Below are 24,394 nucleotides of genomic sequence, written 5' to 3'. Positions count from 1 at the left end.
CAGGTGTGAAAGAGGCTCGGATAGTCCTTTTCACTGGCTGCCAGCTATCGGATGGGTGTCCTTACAAGGGAGGGGCCTCTGTGGATATTGAGGCTTGTTATCACATCCCAGATCAGCACTTCCTTGAGTTAGCCAAGACCCAAAGACTGCAAGACATTCAGGCGCCCCAGAGAACCCCAAGGCCCTCCTTCAGAACGGGCCTGGATTTGGACTGTGTCCTTGCCTCCTCCCTGTGTCAGACGTCAGTCATGACGGGGCATCTACAGGGGCTTGGCCTGGGGCTAGGCCCGGGGCTGGGCAGCGCACAGGATCGTCCCTGCCCGCACACACCCCTCAGCCTACTGACAGCCCTCAGCCTACTGACCGAAGGTCTCCCGAAATGTCCCTCTTGGCCCCCTTCCTTTGTCTTTCTCTTGCTCCTCCTGTCTTTCAATACTCAGCGAGTCATGACAAAACCTGAAATGGGGTCACCTTTATGCAGAGGTTTCTTTTTCCTTCTGATCATCCAAATGCTGGATAATGAGAAATGTCTGGGAACAGAGGCTGAGTGGAGGAAGACTGATTGGTTTATTGATTGATTGACTGAGGGAGCCTCAACCTCACTCATCTATTGAGCAATCAGTCTGTGCCAAGCTCAGTGGCGTGGGCTGGGATTACAAAGCAAGGAGGACCGAGCCCTGAGATGTTTGAGGCCAAGCTAGCGGGGTGTGGGGGGTGGGGTGCATCACAGATCTGGGAGGGAAAAATTGCCTTTGCGAGCTTCATCTGGGAAAGGCTGAGTTGGAACAAGCCACAAAGGGTCTCCAAACCCAACAGGAGAGAAGGGGCACGTGGAAAATGCCAGGGAGCACAGGGTCGGCAATGCCTACCCCCAGTAGCATATGACCACTCTTGCATTTCAATCCAACAAGCATTTATTGAGCACCTATTGTGTGCCAGCCAGCTCCTGTGTATTCCTGGGGAGACAGTGGTGAATAAGACCCAGGCTCGCCTTCAAGAATTCATAGTGTAGGGGGAGCGGCAGGCAAGAAAACAGGCAATTACAATTTAGGGCGCTGCAGGGTGTGTGAGGACAAGAACAGGGGGCTTGGGGGCCCAGAGGAGGGCAGCCTTGGGGAGGTGGAGGATCAGGGAAGCTTTCTCAGAAGAGGCACAATGGAGTTATTTTAATAAATTAAAACAAACTAAATTATCATTTGTTTTGAAAAAGCTTTAAAGAATTTCATTGGCAAGATACCCCAGTGTCTAGGGGAAAAAAATGGAATCCATCAATGAACTAATAGATAAAACATCTGATACATGTTTCCCTTTTTCTTTTCTTTTTTTTTTTTTGGTGAGGAAGATTGGCCCTCAGCTAACATCCGTTGCCAATCTTTCTCTTTTTGCTGAGGAAGATTAGCCCTGAGCTAACATCTGTGCCCATCCTCCTCTGTTTTGTATATGGGACACCACCACAGCATGGCTTGATGAGCGGTGTGTAAGTCTGTGCCCGGGATCCAAACCTGCAAATCCCGGGCCGCCAAAGTGGAGCACGTGAACTTAACCACTATGCCACCGGGCTGGCCCCTGATAGATCTTTTCTTGATCCTTGGTGTATTGGGAAGAATCAGAGATAGACATAGAAAACTAAGCTGGTGGGAACAATAATTAACTCTTTTTAAAGAAGTAATAGCTCAGTGCTAGGCTCAGTGGGGAACATATTTATATTGTGGATTTAACCCCAAATCGTGATAGAACGATACTAGCAGGAAAGGCAAGAACATGGAGGCAACAGATAACATCTAAAATTGGTAAATTGAGAAGTAGTAGGATAAACATATTCGTTCAAAATGTGGAGGTGAATAACAGAAAGGAGGAACTAAAAGAATTGAAAAGGGTTAACCGGTCGGGAGAGCTGGAGTGGGGGAGTGAGGTGGGCGCGGGGCCTGCTGCTTCATCCTTATAAGCCCTTCAGTATTGTTTGACACAAAAAAAGATGCAGATGGATTACTTTGATAAAAAGCAAAATTAAGAGCAAGCAAACAAGCAAAAGAGGCTTGGTAAAGGGGTCACTGTTAAGTCAAGTTGGGATCACTCTGAACTCGTCGGAGTACTCAGCCAAGAAACAGAAAGGGCACCCTGCTTATATGTTTATGAGAATAGAAATTTCTTCAAGAAAGAACAGGATCCAGTGGGCTCCTGCACAAGGGAACACAGTTAGGGGAACAGAATGGAGAGAAAGTACCTTGGGGAAAACCTGCAGAATATTGGCAGGTGGCTTTAACAAGATCCCAAGCACTGGGGCCCTTCCCTGGGAGACCAGGAGATCCAGAGACCAGGCGTGCTGCTGCCCAGTGCTCTCAAGCAGGGGCCCAGACCCGCAGGAATACAGGAGACGTGTTAATGCAGCCAACTTGGGCAAAGGCAGCAGGATCCACGTGCAGGGAGGGTGGTGGTTGGAGCCCACCGGCCTGAGCCCTGCGACCACTCACATGCCCCAGCCGGAGCTTGCACGGCCACCCAGCATCGTGGTCACTGCGTCCACGGTGCCCTCGTGCTCTGGCACTCACACACACTTGCCCATTGTGCCCACCAGCCACTTCTGCTGTATGTTATGATTTTCTCTAGGCCTTTTAAACTTGAAACATATAACAGCAATGCCCTTCTTGTCCAGAGGTCTCTTCTCTGGGAACCTCAAACTCCCCCAAGAATAGAGAACGTGGAGTATCCCAGAAAGTTCAGAAAGCTCAGAAGTAAATCTGATGTGGGTGCCTCCAAGACGGGCCTTTGGTGTCACAGTCACTCTTTCCTCCACAGGACAGAGCCCCTCACTTGCAGCCTTTGGACTCAGTTCTAACAAGCTTGTTTATCTGGTGTCCCAGACTGCAGCAGATGCAAGCTGCACATCAGGAGGAGGAGCAGGGAGATGGAGGGGATGCTGCCGCTGGGGGCTGTGACAGCTGACAGCAATGGCACAGGATGAAAAATTATCAAATGGCAGCCTGGGACCATTCAGAGTGGGGCGAACAATTCCAACACCTCAATACACAGTTCAGTAACTAAACTCGTAACCATGACTCGGGGTCATCAAGACAGGTTAGACCATACTTGAGTATATTCAATAATCTCAGTCTAGCATGCAGAGACGCAAGTGTTGGGTACAGGGCTGAGGTTTGGTGACACCACTTTATAACTTACCCAGTCCTGGGGCAAGCACAGCAAAGGCATCAACTCTGCGCACCTCCCAGATACCACACAGTATGGTGGGTCAGAAGGGCTGGCCTCTGGTCTGCCTAATGCTGTGGACCTGGGCGCAGCCTCAGCCTCTCAGAATCCCATCCACTAAATAAAGAGAATGCCTGCCCAACCGGGCCAGGCTTGCTGTGGATCAGATGGAATAATCTCTATAGTCAGCTGACACATTTTGTAAATATAATGTAATGTTATTAAAGCCACCTCTTTGTCTGGGTGGTTGGACAGGATATTCCATAACTCACACAGGGGTAGGGGACAACTGTACCCTCTGCCTTAGGACTTTTTTAGACACAATGAGCAATTATCAGGTGAGTTTCAAAACTATGCAAACTTAACTCGAGCGCACTCAATCAGACAAAGCCAGAATCCATTCTACAAGACAGCTGGCCTGCCTGGACTCTGCGAAGCCAATGTCACACACACACAAAGCAGGGGGACTGTTCTAGATTAAAAGAACATAAGATTAAAGAAACATAACAACCAAATGCAATGCATGAGTCTTTTTGGAGCAGCAAAAGAGCCTAAAATACACTTTTGGAGGACAATTGGGGAAATTTAAATAGGACTGCACAGTCACATGTCGCTTAATGACGAGGATATGTTCTGAGAAATGCATGGTTAGGCACTTTCGTTGTTGTATGAACATCATGGAGTGTATTTACATAAACCTAGATGGTATAGCCTACTACCAGCTAGGCTCTATGGTACTAATCTTATGGGACCACTGTTGCATATGGGGTCTGTCGTTGACTGAAACTTTGTTGATATTACAGATCTTCCTTGACTTACGATGGGGATACATCCTGATAAACCCATTGTAAGTTGAAAATATTGTTAAGTTGAAAACGCGTTTAATACAGCTAACCCACCAAACATCCTAGCTTAGCCTAACCTACCTTAAACATGCTCAGAACACTTACATTAGCCTACAGATGGGCAAAATCATCTAACACAAAGCCTATTTTATAATAAAGTGTTGACTATCTCATGTAATTCATTGAATACTGTACTGAAAGTGTAAAACAGAATGGCTCTCTGGGTACAGAGTGGTTGTAAGTGTATCGGTTGTTCACCCTTGTGATCACATGGCTGACTGGGATCTGCGGCTCTTGGCCTCGGCCCAGCATCACAAGAGAGGATCGTACCGCTCATCGCTAGCCCAGGAAAGATCAAAATTCAAATTCACAGTAAGGTTTCTACTGAATGCGTATCGCTTTTGCACCATCATAAAGTCAAAAAATCCTCAACTGAACCATCGTAAGTCGGAGACTGTCTGTATTGAAGAACGATAATTTTTTAGGTGTGATGATGGTATCGTAGTTACGCAGGGGAAAGTCCACGCTCCTAAAAGACACCTGCTGAAGTACTTAGCAGTGAAGTGGCGTGCTGTCTGTAACTCACTTTCAAATGAGTCAGCAAAACCATTTGAAAGAGAGCAAGACAAAAACAAATATGGCAAAATTGTAACAACTGGCAAATCTAGATGAAGGCTCTTAGCTCTTTTGTTAGGCTTGACATTTTCAAAATAAAAAGTTATGAGGAAACCAACCATGCAGGGGAGTTGCGACTTGTTCTTTGCATTGGTGGGGCCAATCTTTGGTTTGTTACCCAACCTGCCCAATGCAGAAAGTAGTGTGCTTGTGATGAAGAGATGGGCCATCACAGTGCTTCCCAGACTGCACGGCACACACAGAAAATATATCTGGACCATCCACTGGGGTGCGCAGGCAAGGCTGTCGGGCACCAGCTGCCCAGCCCCGCCCCCTGAGGGGAATCAACACCTGGGCACGGTTAGTGGCTCCAGCACTTAGTTCAGCATGTTGGCAAGAAAGCCAGGCCTGTGGGGTTAAGGGGGTAGACCCTACACCCTCAGACCCTCACATGCTTCTTTGCTTCCTCAGCAAGTCTTCCCCTGGAGGAACACGTCTCTTCTCCCTCAAGCCTGTCTCTTACAGGTCTGGAAACACAGTGTCCAGATTTTTAATATTTTTGCCTGGGCCCATCACCACCTCAGATCTCGCGTTCTTTGAGGGCAGCCCTGCCTCCCTCATCTTTGAGCACAAATCCTGGTGCCCCACATTTGAAGGTCAGAGAAAAGGATCCATATTGTGGGGCTTATGAGTGCTGAAGATGCTCTAACAGTCAGAACAGATGCACCTGTTGGAGATCATTTTGACTGGAACGTTCTAGCTAGGCCTCACCTAGCCAGGTGGTGGCGAAGGCTGGAAACCCCAGGCTCTACTACGCGGTCGTGGTACTCACTGGCGATTAGGCCTCAGTTTCCCCTTCTCAACAATGTCCCTTCCAGCTGACTCTCTACGGGCCCCATCTCTCCTTAGTGCTCCCTTAGTTCATTCGGGCCAGGGGCTCGGAGCTGACTGAGCAAGGTGGCCTTCCCATCAACAGAGAAAAGTCCCAGTGCATTCCTGCCGTGGGCAAGACTTGCAGCTGAGTCCTGCCACCTTCAAGTGCTCACAGGGGATGTCCAGACTTGCGGTGCTGGGGGAGCAGACACAAACACCCAGGCTGCGCCGACTCCCGGAGAGTTTGGTAATTTTTAAAAGCCCCTCCGATGATTCAAATGTACACCAGGGTTGAGGACCATCTCCCAGAGACCAGATCCTCAAAGCCGAGCCAGACTTTTGCCCCAGTCGCACTGTCCCTTCTCCCCAGCCATTCCCGACTTCTACCTTCTACCTGTCCTCTGAGCCATCCCTTCCTTGTAATGTTCCTTCTCCACCTTCCCAAACCTCTTGCATTCTTCCAGGTGCGGCTTAAATGTCTCTTCTGCAATCCCGGGCTGCCTGCCTCTCTTGGAAGGCAAGGCCTTGAAGGCCACACACAGGGTCTGGCTGCCATTCTCAGTCATCGGGAAACTGGAAGAGGGTTTTAGGCAAGGAAGTGTCATGATCCAATGGCTGTTTTGAAAATCCTTCTGTTCACTGTGTGGAGAGGATGAGGGAAGGCTGGGACAGTGTCCCACTGGGCTTATCTATTTAACCCCTTCACACACTCTGCCCCCCAGCTCTAGGCCTGTGTGGGAGCTGTGGAAGTTGCTGTCTTCGGGAACTGTGGCCAGGTCTGTCACCAGGGCTCATGGGGTGTCACAAGGAAGAATGGAGCAGGCTGTCTTTCCACTGTGGCCCGTAGGGCTGACAGCTGAACGTAGGGAGGAGGTGGTGAGTGACGAATGCTAACAGTGAGAATTCATTCCAGGCTCCCAATGGGCAGAGACCATCTGGACAGAGCCAGAGGCCACTGCAGGGACGTCCCTCTGTAGGGGAAGATGCTTGCTTGATCCACTTCAGAGAGAGGCTTCAGAAGCCCAAGGAGCACTCTTGCTCGTGTCATTCAAAGGGACACTAAAATCAAACGGCACCAAATGAATGGATGGGAAATGTGATAGAGCAAACACGGGAAGGGATTTCCCTAGATAGAAGTGATGGAGAGAAGCGGGGAGGGCAGTGAGGATGGAGGGGAAGAAGGAAAGGAGGAGGAGGAGGGGGAGGGAGGGAGGAAGGATCTTGAAGCTTTCTGAGTTTACAAAGAAGGGGGGGAAATGGGGTAGAGAAGAACAGAAAGGAGAAGTGGAAGTGGAAGTCACTCCAGCCCTTGACAAAAGCTGTGGTGGGACAGGTGGGGAGAGCATGTTTGGTACTCACAGCTGGTTTGGATGTCAAGTCCCTCTGCCATCAAAGAGAAGCCCAATTTTGCCATGCTCAGAAGCATCAGAACTTCACCAGGCAGGACCTGCAGACCTCAGGGTACAGTCTCACGGGCCCCAGGCCGAGGAGGGGCCGAGCTTGGCTTCATCATGCTCTGCTGTTCCTGTCTTGAAATTCTTACTAATTTTCAAACAAAGGGCCCTCATTTTCATTTTGCACCAGGCCCCGCAAATTATGTAGCTGGTCCTGGCTGACCTTTGCAGAGGACATTTTGCTAGAAAGGCGGGAGCAGGAAGGCAGTGGGCCGGCTCCGCTGCTGGTCCCTGTTTGCTAACCAAATACGCGTCCCGGTGTTGTTGACTCAGCCCCAGGTATTAGCAAGTACAGGGCTTCCCACCCCAGCTGCAGAGCCGGGCCTGACTCAGATGAAACGTGTGAGGAGCCGTGTGTGTGCTGTGAAGTGTAATCGTTCAAGAAGCTGTGAGGGTCTACCATGCACTAGGCACAAGATGGTCCTGACCCCATCCCCGCGTGCAAGAAGCAAGGGTTGTGCTGAGGCCCGAAAGCCAGCCTGCTAACATCTGCCCGATCCTGGGGGCCGGCCTTCCAGAGGTGGCTGGCGGCTGACGGAGGCATCAGAATGGCAGCTGGGCTCCTCTGTGCAGGGAGGAGATTCCACTGCTGTGGGAGCCAAGGGGGCTGAGGAGGAAGCCTCAGCTCATCACTGGCACCCTGTAGTCAGAGAGCTGAGGTGTTTAGGACCAAGACCATGGCCTCACGTTGCGCACCACCCCCCCCAGCACCATTCATGGGACCACCGTGTGGTCGCCAAGTCTCCAAGTGATGTGGAGAGGGAGATCCAGCCCAACACCATGACAGTGGGCTGCACCAAGCCCAGCCCCTCCCCCACTAGCACTCCTCTTCTCTGTCCGTCCTTTATACAAGGGCCAAGATGCAGGCCAGGGACGCCCAAATCCCAACACTACACCAGCCTCTCCCTTCTGAAGACCAAAGGCAGAGGCCCTCTAGACTCTCCTTCCATCAGGGAAATCTTGGGGTCTGCTGCTCTAGCCGGGGCTCCTTCCTGGGGCCCCTGCCATCAGGCCTCCTTCTCTGATAGGGGCAGAGGATCCCAACACCACCATTTCCAAGGGCTTGCAGATCCGATGATCAAAACCTCTTAGGCCCAACCTGGGGGGTGACTTGGAAGAGGCCTAAGTCCCCACAGGTGCCAGGTGTGCAAAGGAAACACACCTGCAGGCAAAACCCAAGGCAGCTGGAACCGGACCAGAACAAAGCCAGGTTCAGCAGGCCCGTGAGGGTGTCCTGGGCCCCAGGGTAGCAGGAGGGCACGGGGACCTCTTAGAAGGGGCCAGGAGAGCAAGCCTGTGAGGCAGGAGGCCAGGCCTCCCTTGCCTGCAAGGGAGGGCCCTCCAGGAACTGAGTTAATCAGCAGGAAACGGATGGCTGTTTCCTGACAACGCCACCGTCACCACCACCAAGGGCACAGAACACACACACGCACATGCACACACACAGAGGAATTCGGAAACAGGGAGGGCAGCTGGCAACTTCCTGGAGACCCACAATGCAATCCACTCTTTCAAATAATGTAGACAAAACAGCACAAAGAACCCTCCTTTTCCCAAGCAGGTGGCGTGTGGCATTCCCTTGCATGTTATCTAATTTCTATGTCATACGAGAACCCTTCCAGGAGGGACTCTCATTGCCCCCCTTTCTAAACTCTGAGTTATGGAGGAGGAGAGTTAATGGACTAAGGTCACAACTGGTGGTGCCCAAGTTTTCAAAGACCCCGAAGTCCATCTCTCTTTATTTTTTCTTTGAGGAAGAAAAAAAAGGAAGCTTGAGGAAGCTTGAGGAAGATTAGCCTTGAGCTAACATTCATGCCAATCTTCCTCTACTTTGTACGTGGGATGCCTCCGCAGCATGGTTGACGAGTGGAGCAGGTCCGTGCCCAGGATCCGAACCCGCAAACCTAGGCTGGCGAAGAGGAGCGCATGGAAATTTTAACCACTTGGCCACTGGGCTGGCCTCCGAAAGCCATCTCTTAAACCACCTTGCTCCACTCTGGACCAGCAAATCTCTCCCACAGGCTCCATGACCAGGGTTCAAATGGATCCTATGGGACAAGTGGAAGGGCTCAAAATAAAGCGGCCAGCTGGTGTGGCAGCTGACTCCCTTCTGCATGAGCTGCTTGTTGGGATGTAGAGGATGGGAGGCAGAATTCTTCATGTTTCCCCAACTCGTCTCCTACTTTCTACTTCTTCAGCTTATGAGCACACCTCCTATTGCAAACTCTCACCATCTTTAACACACCCAGTGCTTCTGGGGCCAGCCCCGTGGCGTAGCAGTTAAACGCGCGTGCTCTGCCGCTGGCGGCCGGGTTTGGATCCTGGGCGTGCACTGACGCACCGCTTGTCAGGCCATGCTGTGGCGGCGTCCCACATAAAGTGGAGGAAGATGGGCATGGATGTTAGCTCAGGGCCAGTCTTCCTCAGCAAAAAGAGGAGGACCGGCATGGATGTTAGCTCAGGGCTGATCTTCCTCTCACACACACACACAAAAACAAAAGAAAACACAACATACCCAGTGCTTCAAACCCTCTGCAGTGGAGGATCAGTTTTATTTGAATCCCTTGAAGAACTAACACTAACACCAGGGCAGGCAGCTCCTGGTCCCATGAACATGCCCACACTGGTCCACATCCTGTTTAAGATACAGCCGCCATCACCTACTTGGATGTCATCATGGCGACCTCAAACTGTAAAAGTTTCTAAACCTCATTCTCAACTTCTCTTGGCTCGGTAACACTGTGCAGAACAGCACTGGTCCATGGCCCGTCCTTCTGTGTGGCACTGGCCTAAGAACATGTGATAGTGTTTCTAAATTTAAGAATTTTAAATGCAGATGTATATCTTTCCTCTCAGATGAAAAGTCTCCTCATAAGTAAGAGAGCCTCAAATTTGCCCTTTCTTAATATTTCAAACATGCGTTCTTAATTGTCACTTTTTGGGAGTGTTTAATTTTCCACGGTCATCTTGCCTGCCTCTCCTCTCTCTTAAAAACAGAAAATAATACATTTCAGTTTCTTAAGTGTTCTTGGAATTTACATTCAACAACACGTGGCCTGCTGAGCTCCATTGAGCTAAGGTTCGAAGAGAATGTTCCATCAATGAGAAATTCACAAGTGCTCAGTACATGTAGAGTACAAAATTTGCCATCCTTAAACATGTTCCTAACTCCACTGGGTTCCTCTAGATGAAAATGGGCTTTGGTTGATAACAGGCCAAGCATTTGCAGGTTTATCTCAGAGGAAAAAGGCCACTGTAACACTTCAAGAGTGGCCCAAGTTGGCCATAACAAGTCTGGCAGCTTGGAACCACCTGACGGTATTTCAAGATCAGACTCCCGGGTCCTGCCCAGATCCAGCAAATTTGGGGCTGGACAAAGGGAACTGCATTTTAACAGACTCCCCAGCAGAGAATAACAAATGGTGTGGCCACTGAAGATGCCCCTGTTGCATAGGAACCAGGAGTGATGGGGTGTGATCCGTGGCTCAAAAGATTTGGTCTTAGGAAAGTAAAACAAGCCCAAACAAACAAAACCAATCGGGTTTATCCCACTGGGACAAGTGCTGTGTGAAGCCCTGACCCAGAGAGACCAGTGGAGTTAGTCCAGCTTCTTTGTTTGTTGAAGGTGGCCTCACGTTCTCTGCTCTGCTGGGCCTCGCACACAGTACACACTCAATTAATGTTAGCTGCTGTTGTTCATAGACAAGGAAATTACAGCCGGGAAGGCTTGTGATTTGCTGAAAGTCAGGTTCTTCACAAAACTAAGACTTACCCTGGAACCCTCTATGCCTCAGTTTCCTCATTTATAAAATGGAGATAATAGTTGCAAATTCTTATGGTTGTTGTGACAATTAAATGAGGGAATGGTTTTGTAAATGCATCTAGCCTGGCCTCTAGTAAGCACTCAATAAATAATAGCTGTTCATACAATCATTATCATCAATTTTGAAAGTTTGAGAATGACATAAAATCTGTTTCCATATGAGCTGGAGTTTGTTTATTCCACACGGTTCTTATTAGCACTAACTGTACCAGTGATGCTGAATGGCCAGAACGGCCCCTACACCTTGGTGGGACCTTTCTGGTTGGACCAGGAGAACTTCCCACCCTGCAAATACCCCACCCCACGACACACACCTGGCCTGCACTTGCTCTTGGGAGACCAGCTGGTGGAAGCTCTCTGCAAACACGTTCCTGGGCCAAATCCCTCTGAGAGGTTTCCCAGAGGGCAGTCGTCCAGCATATTTAATAAGTTCATAATATGTCAGGCCTGGGGCTCGGCATTGGAAAATGAAAGAACAGCAATAAACAGCAGAGCCCTTCCTCACCATGAGCTTACACACTGTAAAGTGGGTATAAATAGCTTTTTTTGATTAAAAATTTCTATTATAAAATTAATAAACCCCCCTTTGCAAAGAGTTTGAAAAAGATGAAAGAGAAAAATAATACTCCTCATCCTAATCCCACCACTTCTTGTGCATTTGTTCTTGGTCCTCTTCAAGCATGTGGTTTTCACATGGTTTTGATCACAGCGTGTACAATCTGGTATCCTGCTTATTTTCTCTTACCTGGACAACACAAGCAATTTTCCATGCTGCATGTTCATGATCAATAATCCACAGAATATTCATAAACACAGAACATTCACACGAGTGCACAGATCACCATTTGCCTGCTCATTCTCGCACTGAAGGACAGTCAGATTGCTTCCAATTTGTCCACACTGCCCACGAAATGCCTTCATGCACTCATGCAGAGAGAAGATAAAGGGAAGAGGCAAATGTTGTATAATTCAATGGTGTCAGATGGGCCTGGGTTGAATAATGCCACTGTGTGAACTTGGGCAAGTTACTTAACCTCTTTGAACTTCAATTTCCTGAAAAATGGGCATAATGCCTCCTTCACACAGTTATGGAGAGGATTAAACAGCAGACCATCAGTAAAACACCCAGCACAGGGCCTGATACTCAATAAATGTGTGCTTTCTTTTCTCTTACATATCAGAAGGTCGTGCCTGTGACCCCTGAACGCCTTCTCAAGGACTAGGGCGACGTGCAGACACCCTTGGAGCACAGTGCAGCAGCTTCCTCAAATCCCCCCAGAGACTGCTCAATTCTGGGAGATTTGGGACTCGCAAGCTGAAGGATTCAGGGGAAAAGTGATATGTGTTCTGCCACTTACTTAAAAATGGCTCAGGAAAAAAATATATACATGTACAGATGAAGCAAATATGGTCAATGTTAGCATTTGTTATATCCAGTCATGGGTGTATGAGTGTTTACTGGACTATTCTTTCAACTTTTCTATCTATTTGAAAATTTTCACCATAAAACCCTGAAAAAAAACTCTTGCTAATTTAAAAGGTAAAAAACGGTATCATACTCTAAAACTTGCACTGTACTCATTTATTTGTTCGACAAATATTAATTCAATACAGTCTCCGTCATGCAGTGAATCGACCTGGGCCCTGACCTCGTGGAGCTCATCACCTGGCATTTCTCTGGGTTGGGTATTTATTTGCTAATTATACAGTGTTCACTTTGTCTTCAAGTTTAAATCTTGATTTTTAAAACTCATATGTATAGGATCTTGGTAGAATTAAAATGTTAACCCTTTAAGTGTCTTCTGATAAGATCTTTTCTGTTCTCCCAGGCTCTCAATTGTTTTGTGGACTTTACATAGCAGTTACAATTTTTAAAATGTAGTCAAATCTGTTGAATTTTTTGATGACTTTTTTTATTTCTAAACTTTGGCAATCAACCTCTAGCCCAAGATTTGGTATAAATTGTGTATACTGTTATGTTTACTCCTTCTTTATAACATATTTCTGTTTCCGTATTATCATGTCGAATAGAGGTTTAAAGGCAGCGTTAAATAGTGATGGTGACGGGATGTGATTTTGTTACTGGTTTCAACAAGAATGCCTCTGGTGTTTCACAGTTAACTATAACGTTGGCTATTGGTTTGAAATAGATATTCTTAATCATGCTAAGAATGCACCCTTCTATTCCTTTTTTGGTGTATTGATTAGGTAGAAATGGTTATTCACTTTTAGTCAATTTTCCTCCTGCATATATTGGAATCAATCCAGTTTTCCTTCTTTAACCCATTAACATGACGTAGTTACTACATTAAGCTTTCCTGATATTGACAATTCTCCTCTCCCTGCCTCACTGGGTTACGGTGGATGACTTGTTTAACATATTATTGAATTCTATTTCCGACATAGCATTTTCATTCTTTAATATGGTCTCTTTGCCATATTTAATATCAGGCTTATTTTGTTTTGTAGAATGGAGAGCTCTCCATCTTTTGCTAAACCATGGAACAGCTTAATGTTATCAGTATTATCAAATTTGAAATAATTACCTAGCAAAAACACTTGGGACCAGTGTCTTCTTTGGGTAGAGGGGGCAGTGCTTTGATAATGATCACAAATTTTTTCTCAATTGGCAACACAGACATTTTCAGAAAAGAATTCATTTGAGATTTTCAAATTTGAGCCTATTGCGCATACATTTTTATTTTTAAAAATCTATCTATTGCAATGTTCCCTTTTCTCATTCCTATTTTTTTTTTCTTTTCTCTCTTTTATTTCTCAATAGATTTGCCAGAGGTTAGTCTACTTTATTGTTTGTTTAAAAACAGGAATCAGCTCTTGGATATATTTGCTAATTTCACTGTGTTTCTGTTTTCTAATTCATTTATTTCTGCTTTTATCTTTACTATTTTTTTCTTCCTGTTTTCCTCAGGGGCTGTTTTTTATTCTTCTTTTTTCTAAGATCTCAGGCTGAATGCTTGGTTTATTCTCTTTTTTTCTCTCTCTTTTTAATAATAAAAGCATTTAGGGCTATGAGAATAGCACCAGCTGTCTCCCACAGGTTTGGTTATGTGGCATTCTGGTTTTCAATGCTTTCTAAATATTTGTCACTATATTCTTTATTTCTTCCTTGACCCAAAAGCAATTTAGGAGAGTGTTTTAAATTTTTTCAAGTGGTTGGGTTTTAGTTTTAGTCTGTTTAAATTTACAATATTTTGGCTGGGTTTACTGCACGGTGATCAAAGGACTCCCCAACGGCACAGTTTCTATCTGGGTAGAATGTGAGTTCTTACAAGCTGGGTACTGGCGGCTACAGAAATGTTTGCAAAGCATATGCTCACTCACAAAGCTCAAGTGTTTTCAAAAAATTTTTGCTTGCCATAATTTTTGTGGTGTCAAATGAAAAAGAAAAAGGATATAAAGTTCAATGTGCTTGTAACCATGTTTAAAATACAGTATATTTACATATATGCATTGAAAAGGACAGTAAGGAAATATATAAAGGTACTAGATAGTGTTGGGAATTTCTAATTGGTGAGATTATGGGCAATTTTTACTTTCTTTACACTTTGCTGTATTTTCAAACTTTCTATGTAAGATTTACTACTTTAATAATAATATTTCTTTAAATGTTTATTTGCCTAAGGTTTGGTAATAGGAATGATCTGCTCTGAGCTTTGTCTTTGCAAAGCTCTCCCTGGCCAGAGAGTTAAGAAATCACCAGGAAGAACTTGAGAAATAACAAGATTTGGACCCAAAACAATGTTGACCCCTGAAGATGGTGGCCCTGTGAGGCACCCAGTCACACTGGCTCTGGAGGAAAAGGAAATTCATTGCCAGGGGGGTACCCAGGAGAACCACCATTGTCCCTCCATGCTCCTCACTCTCAAATAAGCATCACCCCAAAACTGTGATGGCAGAGTTTTCCCTCAAAGGGAAAAAACAGTGAGATCCAACTACTACAATTGACCATGAGAGCTTTTATTTTCCTTTCTTCCTCAACATGATTTCTGAGGCCCACTCAAAAACCTGCATTTTCAACCCAAAGTAAACTGCCAGAGCCCACCTGAATTCAGAGGAACTCTGGCCCTTTGAAATGGAAAGGTGGCTCATGTTCACCTCGGATGCTCCACCAGCTCCTGCTGCTCACCCCAGTACCAGCAGCTCTGGAGAGAGGGCGGCCATATTTCCACAAAGCTGCCTGGTCAGTGCGTGTGACCGAAACTCCAGAGAGATTTAGCTGCTTGCTCCATGTTCGCTCACCCTGAGAAGAAAGCAGGGATGGAAGCTAAGGGAGAGGCAGCAGGAATGAGAAAGGATGAGAGAGAGAGAGAAGAGGTGTGTGTGACAGGAAGTGTTAAGGGTAGGGGAGAGGTGGGTCCTGGGAGACCTCTGTAACCTTCTGCATTAGAAGACAGTGGCAGAGAGGAGGGAAAGAAGTGTGCCCAGGAGGAAGGGGCATAGGTGGGCCTTCAGATGTCTCAGCTGGCTTCCAATGAGCCCTGCCCAGCTTGGTGGAGAGTCTGGGGCCACCTGAGTCAGAGGGGGGAAGAACACTCTCAGAAAGTCAGGGAAGAGAATATGGACCGAGGTGCACTTTCCCACAGGGAATGAATTACAATGGCCATGCAAAGATGGCAAGGGCCAAAGGGAAGTGCAGTGATGGGCAAAGAGATGCTAGCGTGTGCCCAGCTCCCCAGTGGAGCGTCTGGTCTCTTGGGAATGCTCACTGCCTGGGTCTAGCTTAGGTAAGGGGTGTGGAAGACAGTGTCATGATGCCACCAGGGAAAACAGCCACAGACATCTTTTCTCTATAAACCTTGTCCCTTCCCCCTCTCCCCCCCTTGCCTGTGGCTTCCTATGTCCAGGCAGAGCTCTGCCCACCACCCTGGGTGTTTTCTCAGCAGTGACCTTCAAGTATGCCTATGTTTAAACCTGATGCCACTTACAGGCACCTACTTCCTGCCCGACGCTCCACACAGCATCTACACAGTGGGTTGAACCACCCAAATCAGAACACAGCCAAGGGCTTGCAGCCACTACCTTTGGAAGAATGCTCCCCAGGGAAGGGGTGCTTCCAGTGTGTCAGCCAGCAGAAGAAATTCCTGAGGGAGAATAGGAGTGGGCAAGCATTTTAGCTTTAACTTTTATCAAGAAGTCAACAGGCTCTCCTGTGGCCCATCTGACCCACCTCTGCATCTCCTGTTTTACTTTTCTGATGTGTCCCAGGAGTTGGGTGGCAGAGTGGTTCAACAGATGGAGTGTGAACTACGGACTCAGGCACACCTGGGTTCAAATCCCACTACCATCTCTTGTAGGTGCAAGGCCTTAGGAAAGTGGCCAACTTCATGAACCTCAGTTTCCCTGACTCTAAAATGGGTCAGGAATGTGGTTTCTTCCGGAGTCACTGAATTAAAAGTGCCTAGCCCGGAGTAGGCACTCAGCAAACGTTGGTTCTCCTTCTCCTTCCCTGGCTGGGACTGGGGGGAACCCAGCCTGAAGATGTCATGCACTTGTGCAACATTTCAGCAGACCTTCCTACATTCTCAAATCAATTCAGTGACTATAAATATGTATTAAGAACAAACCCTGGTGGAAAATTTTGACTCGGGGTTATTTCTTGGTGAGTTTTAAGAAACACAATCAAGCACAGAAAACATGTTTTTGTAAATTATCTGTAAACAGCTGGTGCAAAGCGGAAATTTTAGGTGAAATGAGAAGGAATACAAGCAAAAGTACTATACTTATTCCTCCAAGAGGTTTCTCAACTCTCAGATCAACATTTCCAAGGGGATTTCCCCACATGGATTTAACAACACCACAAGCCCCAAGTCCCCTGGTTTATGCCAGATTCATCTTTGCCCAGAACCAACTGGTGGCTCCCCCAGGCCTCTGGATGAAGTCCAAGCCTTTGAACACATTTTCAGATCGGCCCCTACCTAAACCTCCAGCTCCATCTTCTACCATCCCACCCACATACCCTCCCTCCCATCCACACCAAACCACCACTGACTCTTCAAATGCGCCTGTTCTTTCTGCCCTTGCACGTCCTGGTCCCTGACGGAATGTCCCTGCTCCCCCGTCTGAGACTCAGGTAAACACCACCTCCACCAGGAGGTCTCCCCTTCACACCTCCCTACCCTCATATGTTCCCAGAGCTAACTTCCTGTGCTCTTGTTGACAGATCCGATATCCCTTCTAGCTGAGGGCTCGCTGGGGACAGAGACCATGCTGTTCTCCTTTATGTTACAGAGTTTAGCACATGGTAGGTGCTTGGTAAAATGTTTGCTGATTGAATGAAGGAATAAAGAGATGACCAAGAGAAATTTGTAAGAGAAAAGAGGCTTCAGGACAGCGCAGGGCTCTCCCCTGACTTCACAGCCCTACAGTCCACAGGCAATAACGATAACCATGTATTACACAGCACAGAGCACAGCTATGAAGGGCAGGCTCATGAACCCATTTCACAGCCACGAAACCAAGGCTGTGGATCACTGGGGCCAGGAGATGGCAAGCCAAGCTGAAAAGCCACGGCTCCTCTGATCCTGAGGCTTGCAGTAAGGTCCTCCCCTTGCCTCTGAGCCCACTTCAGTGGGGAGCGATCTTTTAGATCCACTCCTGCCTGTGGGGAAAAGAGCAGCTCCGTGTTTCTGTGTCTGATGCCCTTTCCCTCCTACAGAGCTCCCCAAGGACCAGAAGGTGCCAGGTCAGAAGCCGGAGCACACACAAGAGCAAACATTCAACTCCGGCTCAGGCCACCCAGAGCCAAGACCCTCACCCTTGGACCCAACAGTGCCCACACTGCTAAGGGCGGGATGCCACACCTTCTCTCACAGGACACTAAGTTGCCCACTCCTTGTGCCTTTGGTGGGTCCAACACCATTAAAAGTGGACTCCCGTTTTCCCCAAATCTTAATTGGCTAAGAAGCAAAGTGACAAGTTTCACTGGAATCTAAGGTCGCAGAATGGGATCTGAACATTGTGTCACAAATGGGGGTGTGTGTAGAGAGCGTGGGATGGGGATGGGCCGCTCAGGGAAGAGAGGCAGGACTGGGCAGATAAGAGATCTCATTCACCAGACAGATAACGGGCTAAAATGACAAAGGAGCTAGAAGCCGTGGCTGGCGCATTGAGAGAAAGGAAGAACATATTAAATTTTAAACAAAGCCCACCCCAGGGGAAACCTCCAGCCTCCCTCTCCCAACCCGCGCCTGTCGTCTCAGCACATGAGTTGTCAGGTTCATAGAAACGGAATCGTCCTTCATCTCAAGGGGCTGTGGTTTGTGTTTTTGTTTTCTGTAACCCAACGGGCAGCAGCTGGCATGCTGTGTTCCTCTTGGGGGGAAGCAGCTCGGGCCTCCCTGAGCCTCTGTGGCCTTCCCACCACGCCTGAGAAAGCAGGGCAGGCTGGCACTGGGCCTCAGCTAGGAGAGCACCGCCTGGACAGGAGGGTGACGAAGGGCTGGGCTCCAGAGCAGAGTGGGTGCAGGGAAAGCACGGTGATGTGCTCGGACGTGCCAGGTCCAGAAGGTGGGCACCAGCCCAGGTGTCACCAGGAGCAAAGAGGCAAGAAAGAAGCTAAGAAGCAGGAAAGGTCCTCAGAGTCCTCAGCAATTACCGCAGAGAATGCACTGGTATGGTAGAGGAAGAGAGCAGAAAAGGAGGAAGAGCGAGCGAGCAGCTGGAACAGGAAGACCCAGTGTAGCCTAAGCAAATGTCACTTCCTCAGTAATTCCATCAAACCTGCCTCCTGCCCCTCAAGGGGATGACTGAGGAGTCGGGCTGCCAGGGCTGCAGGTCTGCGCAGAGGCCCTCCCCTGGGCAGGACCCGTGGGGCAGGGTCTGAGGCCTGCACAGGAAATCCTCCATCTCCCCCACCCCTACAAACACCACCCCAGCTGGTCCAAGGAGGACCAGCCCTGGTGTGCAGAGTTGGGGCAGGATGTTTGCTTTTTGAGCATCCTCTTGGAAGAAAGACCTAAGTTCCCTGAGAGACTCTGGAATCCTCAAAGCCAGCTCTGGCCCAGGCACCCTAAGGATGGGCACCTCACGGTCTCCCTGGGGAGCCATAGGCCTGCCCAACCTCCTGGTCAGAGACAAGAAAGGCCTCTGGCCTCAGCCCTCATGTCCCACTGCAAACAAAGGGGCAAGAATGAGAGGTTCTCTTTCACAGGTCAGCTGTACCCTGGGTATCTCAGGCCTTTCCCAGGCCAGTCACTCTTAAGAACCAACATGTGTGACACAGTTGGAAAGTGGTGTCTTAAAAACACACAACCAGGTTTTAAAAGAATAAGACTTAGAAAATAACAAACGGAGAGGTTGTGGAGAAAACGGAACCCTCATATACTACTGGTGGGAATGCAAACTGGTGAAGCCTCTATGGAAAACAGTATTCTTCAAAAAATTAAAAATAGAAATACCATATGACCCAGCTATCCCACTACTGGGTATTTACCTAAAGAACTTGAAATCAACAATCCAAAGAGGCTTATGCACCCCTATGTTCATTGCAGCATTATTCACTATAGCCAAGAAGTGGAAGCAACCCAAGTGTCCATCGACTGATGACTGGATAAAGAAGATGTTGTATAGCTATATCTACAACGGAATACTACCCAGCCATACAAAAAGAAAAAATCGGCCCATTCGCAACAACATGAATGGACCTTGAGGGTATTAAGTTAAGCGAAATCAGCCAGACAGAGAAAGACAAACACTGTATGATTTCACTCATATGTGGAAGATAAACTAACACATGGGCAGAGAGAACAGTTTGGTGGTTACCAGGGGGAAGGGCTTGCCGGCTGAGCACAAGAGGTGAAGGGACGCATTTATTTGGTGACTGACAAATAATAATGTACAACTGAAATTTCACAATGCTATAAACTATTATGACCTCAATAAAAAAAAAAGTTCAAGGGCACTTTTAGAGCATGAAACTACCCTGTACAATACTATAGTCATAGACACATGTCATTACACGTTTGTCCAAACCCACAGAACGTACAACACCAAGAGTGAACCTGAATGTAAACTATGGACATCAGGTGATAATGATGTATCAATACAGATTCATCAGTTCTAACAAATGTACCACTCTAGCGGGAGATATTGACAGCAGAGGAGACTATACACGTGTAGAAGCAGGGGGTACGTGGGAAATCTGGGTACCTCCCCCTCAGTTTTGCTGTGAACCTAAAACTGCTCTAAAAAATAAAGTCTTTTTTTTTAAAAAAAGAACAAGACTTAGTATTCACCTAAAGGAATCAAAAGTACTGTACAATGTTTCTGGAGCTCAATTTGAGCATCTAAATCCAGAGTCTTTAAAATGTGCCCTTGGCCCAGTGATTCCCTTCTAGAAATGTATCCAAAGAAAAGAATCAAGGCTGTGGGCAAAAATACCCAATGATATTCACCACAGCATTCTTTGCAAGAGAGAAAAAGAGGCAACAACCTCAACGTAGGAGACTGCTTAAATATATCATGGTCCACCTGTTCAAAAGAATACTATGCAACCCTTTAAAGAAATTGGAGGAGAATGTTTAACACAATGGAAATTTTAATAACACATTGTTAAGTAAAAGCAAAAAAAAGAGAAAAAACTAACATGATGGTACATACAGTATGATCTCATTGTTTTTTTGTGTGTGTGTGAGGAGATCAGCCCTGTGCTAACATCTGCCAATCCTCCTCTTTTTGCTGAGGAAGGCTGGCCCTGAGCTAACATTCGTGCCCATCTCCCTCCACTTTATATGGGAGGCTGCCACAGCATGGCTTGCCAAGCGGTGTGTCGGTGCACGCCTGGGATCCAAACCGGCGAACCCCAGGTGGCCACAGCCAAGCGCGCGCACTTAACCGCTTGTGCCATGGGCTGGCCCCTCATTTCTTTTTTTTTTTGTGAGGAAGATCAGCCCTGAGCTAACATCCATGCCAATCCTCCTCTTTTTGCTGAGGAAGACCGGCTCTGAGCTAACATCTATTGCCAATCCTCCTCCTTTTTTTCCCCCCAAAGCCCCAGTAGGTAGTTGTATGTCATAGTTGCACATCCTTCTAGTTGCTGTACGTGGGACGCGGCCTCAGCATGGCCTGAGAACTGGTGCGTCGGTGCGCGCCCGGGATCCGAACCCGGGCCGCCAGTAGTGGAGTGCGTGCACTTAACCGCTAAGCCACGGGGCTGGTCCTGGCCCCTCATTTTTTTTAATTAAAAAATATATGCTGGAAGGGTATATAATATACTCAAATATTAATAATTATAGGTGGTTTTTATTTTCTTCTTTTTGCTTGTTTATATTTCCTAAATTTTCTATGATAATCATAAATCTCTTTGTAACAAGAAAAAAAATCAATAAAAGCTATTTTCTGAAAAACAAAAGGAAGATATCCAAGAGACTGTTCATTCTTTGGACATTCAAATCTGAACTGATCTGAAATAAAACAAAACTAGACAAAGACATCTTAAAACCACCTAAGGATATTTTCAAGGACTAAGAGGTGGTTTCCAGTGAAGAGGAATTAAAATCCTCCGGAAGGCCCGAGTGAGTGCAGGAGGGTGAGAGCCACGGAGCCCGATCCCCCAGGACACCCCGGACCCAACTCATCAGCCCAGGCCCTAGTCTAGGCCCTTTGAGGAACTGCCGCCTGGGGAGGGGGATGAGAGCAAGCAGAGGGGCAAAGGCGCGAAAGGCAAAACAAATGTTCCTTTTCCCCTCGATCAAGGAAACTCAAGGAAACGACAACAGGGGCCGGCCTGGTGGCGCAAGTGGTTAAGTGTGCGTGTTCTGCTGCGGTGGCCCGAGGTTCGCCAGTTCGGATCCCAAGCGCACACCGACGCACGACTTGGCAAGCCATGCTGTGGCGGCCTCCCATATAAAGTGGAGGAAGATGGACACAGATGTTAGCCCAGGGCCAGTCTTCCTCAGCAGAAAAAGAGGAGGATTGGCAGCTGTTAGCACAGGGCTGATCTCACAAAAAAAAAAAAAAAAGGAAACGACAACGCCATCTCTTTAGACAGTGAATTCACAGGGGAAAAATAAAAGGCCAGCTCCTGAGCTGAGATTTGTTAATCTACCCAGCGACAGGGAATGAATTTTTACAACCAAGTTATAAAAGCTCCCAAACAGGGGTCTGGAAGAGAAATTCTGACACGCTCTGTAACCGAAGCAAGAGAACTTAGCTGATGTTACACAGAAGTTTTCCCAGATAATGAGCAAGAACACAAGAAGATAATGGAGTGGAAGGCTCCGGAGGACGTTAAGAGTACTTAGAGTGCACCACTTACGGAAGTTGGCCTCTGCGTGAGAGAGATGACCAAGAGCCCAGGGAGGAAAAATTCCACAGGGCATGGACTCAATTATTCAAGCGTCAGGAAAACCTGAAGAGCAATGGGAGATGTCTACATTTCTCCAGTCCTCTTTACAATCAAAGGCTTTAAAGTCTATCTCAAATATCAAAATGCATCCCTCGGGAAAGGTTTATTGGGTGCCTCCTACCCATTCGTGCATTCAGCAAATAGCTGAGTGCAAACTTGATATGGGCACAGCTCTGTGATGTTCAAGGCACTTCCACTTCCGCTGGCCAAACAAACAAAAATGGACAGGGTGGGTCATTAGGAGGCATCCTTCATAAAGATGTCAACTAGCACAGTGACAGGGTGTTGGACACGCCAGCTCAGGCCCACGCATCCTGAAGACTTCCTACCCCCATGAGCATTCCTCAGCCCCAAAGGACCCTGCCTCTTTCTTAAGAAATGACTCCAACTTAGAAAATAAATATGACACTGCACACGAGGACAGGTGGTGCTGGATGATTTTGTATCTCTTAAAGACATCAAATTCTCTCCCTGGGTGAAGCTGTATCCTACAAATTACAGCCTCATATTATATATGGCCAACACCTTTAGCTTTGTGCTCCATACAGCATTGCTCTTCAGCAAAGAGGAAGCAGACAATACCGTGCTTTGAAAACAGCACAAGTGTTTCTGTGAGACAAAAAACTACTCTCCTTCCCTTTAATTAAAGAGATGCCATCCAATTGCACCTCTCAATAGAAAGATAGAAACAAAAAGCTATTCTTCCAGATTCTTCCAAGTACCAAGTGCCTTTAGCCCTGAAAACTTCCCTGCCATTAAACAAAGTGAAGGCCCCAGAAAGAGCTCCCTTGGCACCTGGCAGTGGCTGGTATCTACCTGAGGCCAGCTCACAGACAGTAATAAAAGCTCCCTTGAAATAATGTTAAGGTTCAGACAATCTGATAAAAGCTGGGAATTTCAAAGGGGGGACTGCAAAGTGCATCCCTAATCCTCCTCACTGTGTCTGATGTGCCTGGCTGGGTTCTGGGCTGGCTCCGATACCTACTGCCTGAGTTTTGCCCCGTGGGCACTTGTGAGCCAGCAAGACAGCTGGAGGAGGCAGGATGGAACCTTACACTCACCCCCCCGGGGGGGGGTGAGCCTAGGCCATGGTGTACAGCCATTAGTCCCTGACCAACGAGATGTCAGTTAAAACTAAAGGAAGGATGGGGCTGGCCCAGTGGCACAGCAGTTAAGTTCACACATTCCGCTTCAGTGGCCCGGGGTTCGCCGGTTCGGATCCTGGGCGTGGACTTATTCGCTGCTCATCGAGCTACTCTGAGGCGGCAACCCACATAGAAGAACTAGAAGGACCTACAACTAGGATATACAATGATGTACTGGGGCTTTGGGGAAAAAAAAGAAAAAGAGGAAGATTGGCAACAGATGTTAGCTCATGGACAATCTTCCTCAAAAAATAAATAAATAAAACAAAGGAAGGAAACCGGCTGGCCCAATGGCGTAGCAGTTAAGTTCAGGTGCTTGGCTTCGGCGGCCCAGGGTTGACAGTTTGGATCCCGGGCGTGGACTTTTGGGATCCCAGGCGTGGATCTATGCACCGCTCATCAAGCAATGCTATGGTGGCGTCCCATATACAAAATAGGGGAGGATGGGGACAGATGTCAGCTCAGGGCTAATCCTCCTCAGCAAAAAGAGGAATATTGGCAACAGGTGTTGACTCAGGGGCCACTCTTCCTCATACACACACAAAATAAATAAATAAATAAAGGAATGAAACAAGAAAATACAAACCTACAGAAATGAGCCCAACGGTTCTGGAGTGAGAACTGGATTCAACACCAGCTTCCAAGGCTCTCTCCATGAACTTAGGGCAAGTCATTTCAGACTTCTGAGCTTCAGTTTCTTGGTCTATAAAAATGGTACCCTCGCTTGGATTGCTGAGGAGAGTAACTAAAATAGCCCATGTAAAAACGCACAGCAAAGGTGAGAGCCTTCTTCCCTCCCTCCCTCCCTCCCTTCCACCCTAACCTCCTTCTTTAAAAATACTTTTTTAAATTAGGTAGTATATGCACAAGTATATACAAAATTCAAAATGTAGAAAAAGGTACACAATGAAAAGTGAGCCCTTGCTGTAGTAAACCCTAGGTATCCTTGCAGAACTACTGCATAGCGAGGCATGCTGTCCCTTACCTTGTCATTTAAGAAAATATCTCGGCAACCACATCCATACATAGGGAGCTTTCACATTCTCTTCTACAGCTTCACAGAATTGCAC

General features: G+C 47.4%; 1 protein-coding gene across 7 annotated transcripts in view; it reads right to left on the bottom strand.

The window, feature by feature from the left end:
- The window catches only part of ZNF710 (zinc finger protein 710), a 65,926-nt gene that overhangs the window by 30,486 nt on the left and 11,046 nt on the right, over positions 1-24,394 (bottom strand). The gene's annotated exons all lie outside the window — the stretch shown is intronic.

Source organism: Diceros bicornis, chromosome 5 (genome assembly GCF_020826845.1).
Source record: "Diceros bicornis minor isolate mBicDic1 chromosome 5, mDicBic1.mat.cur, whole genome shotgun sequence".
Lineage (NCBI taxonomy): Eukaryota > Metazoa > Chordata > Mammalia > Perissodactyla > Rhinocerotidae > Diceros > Diceros bicornis.
This window is presented reverse-complemented; position numbering and strand designations above follow the sequence as displayed.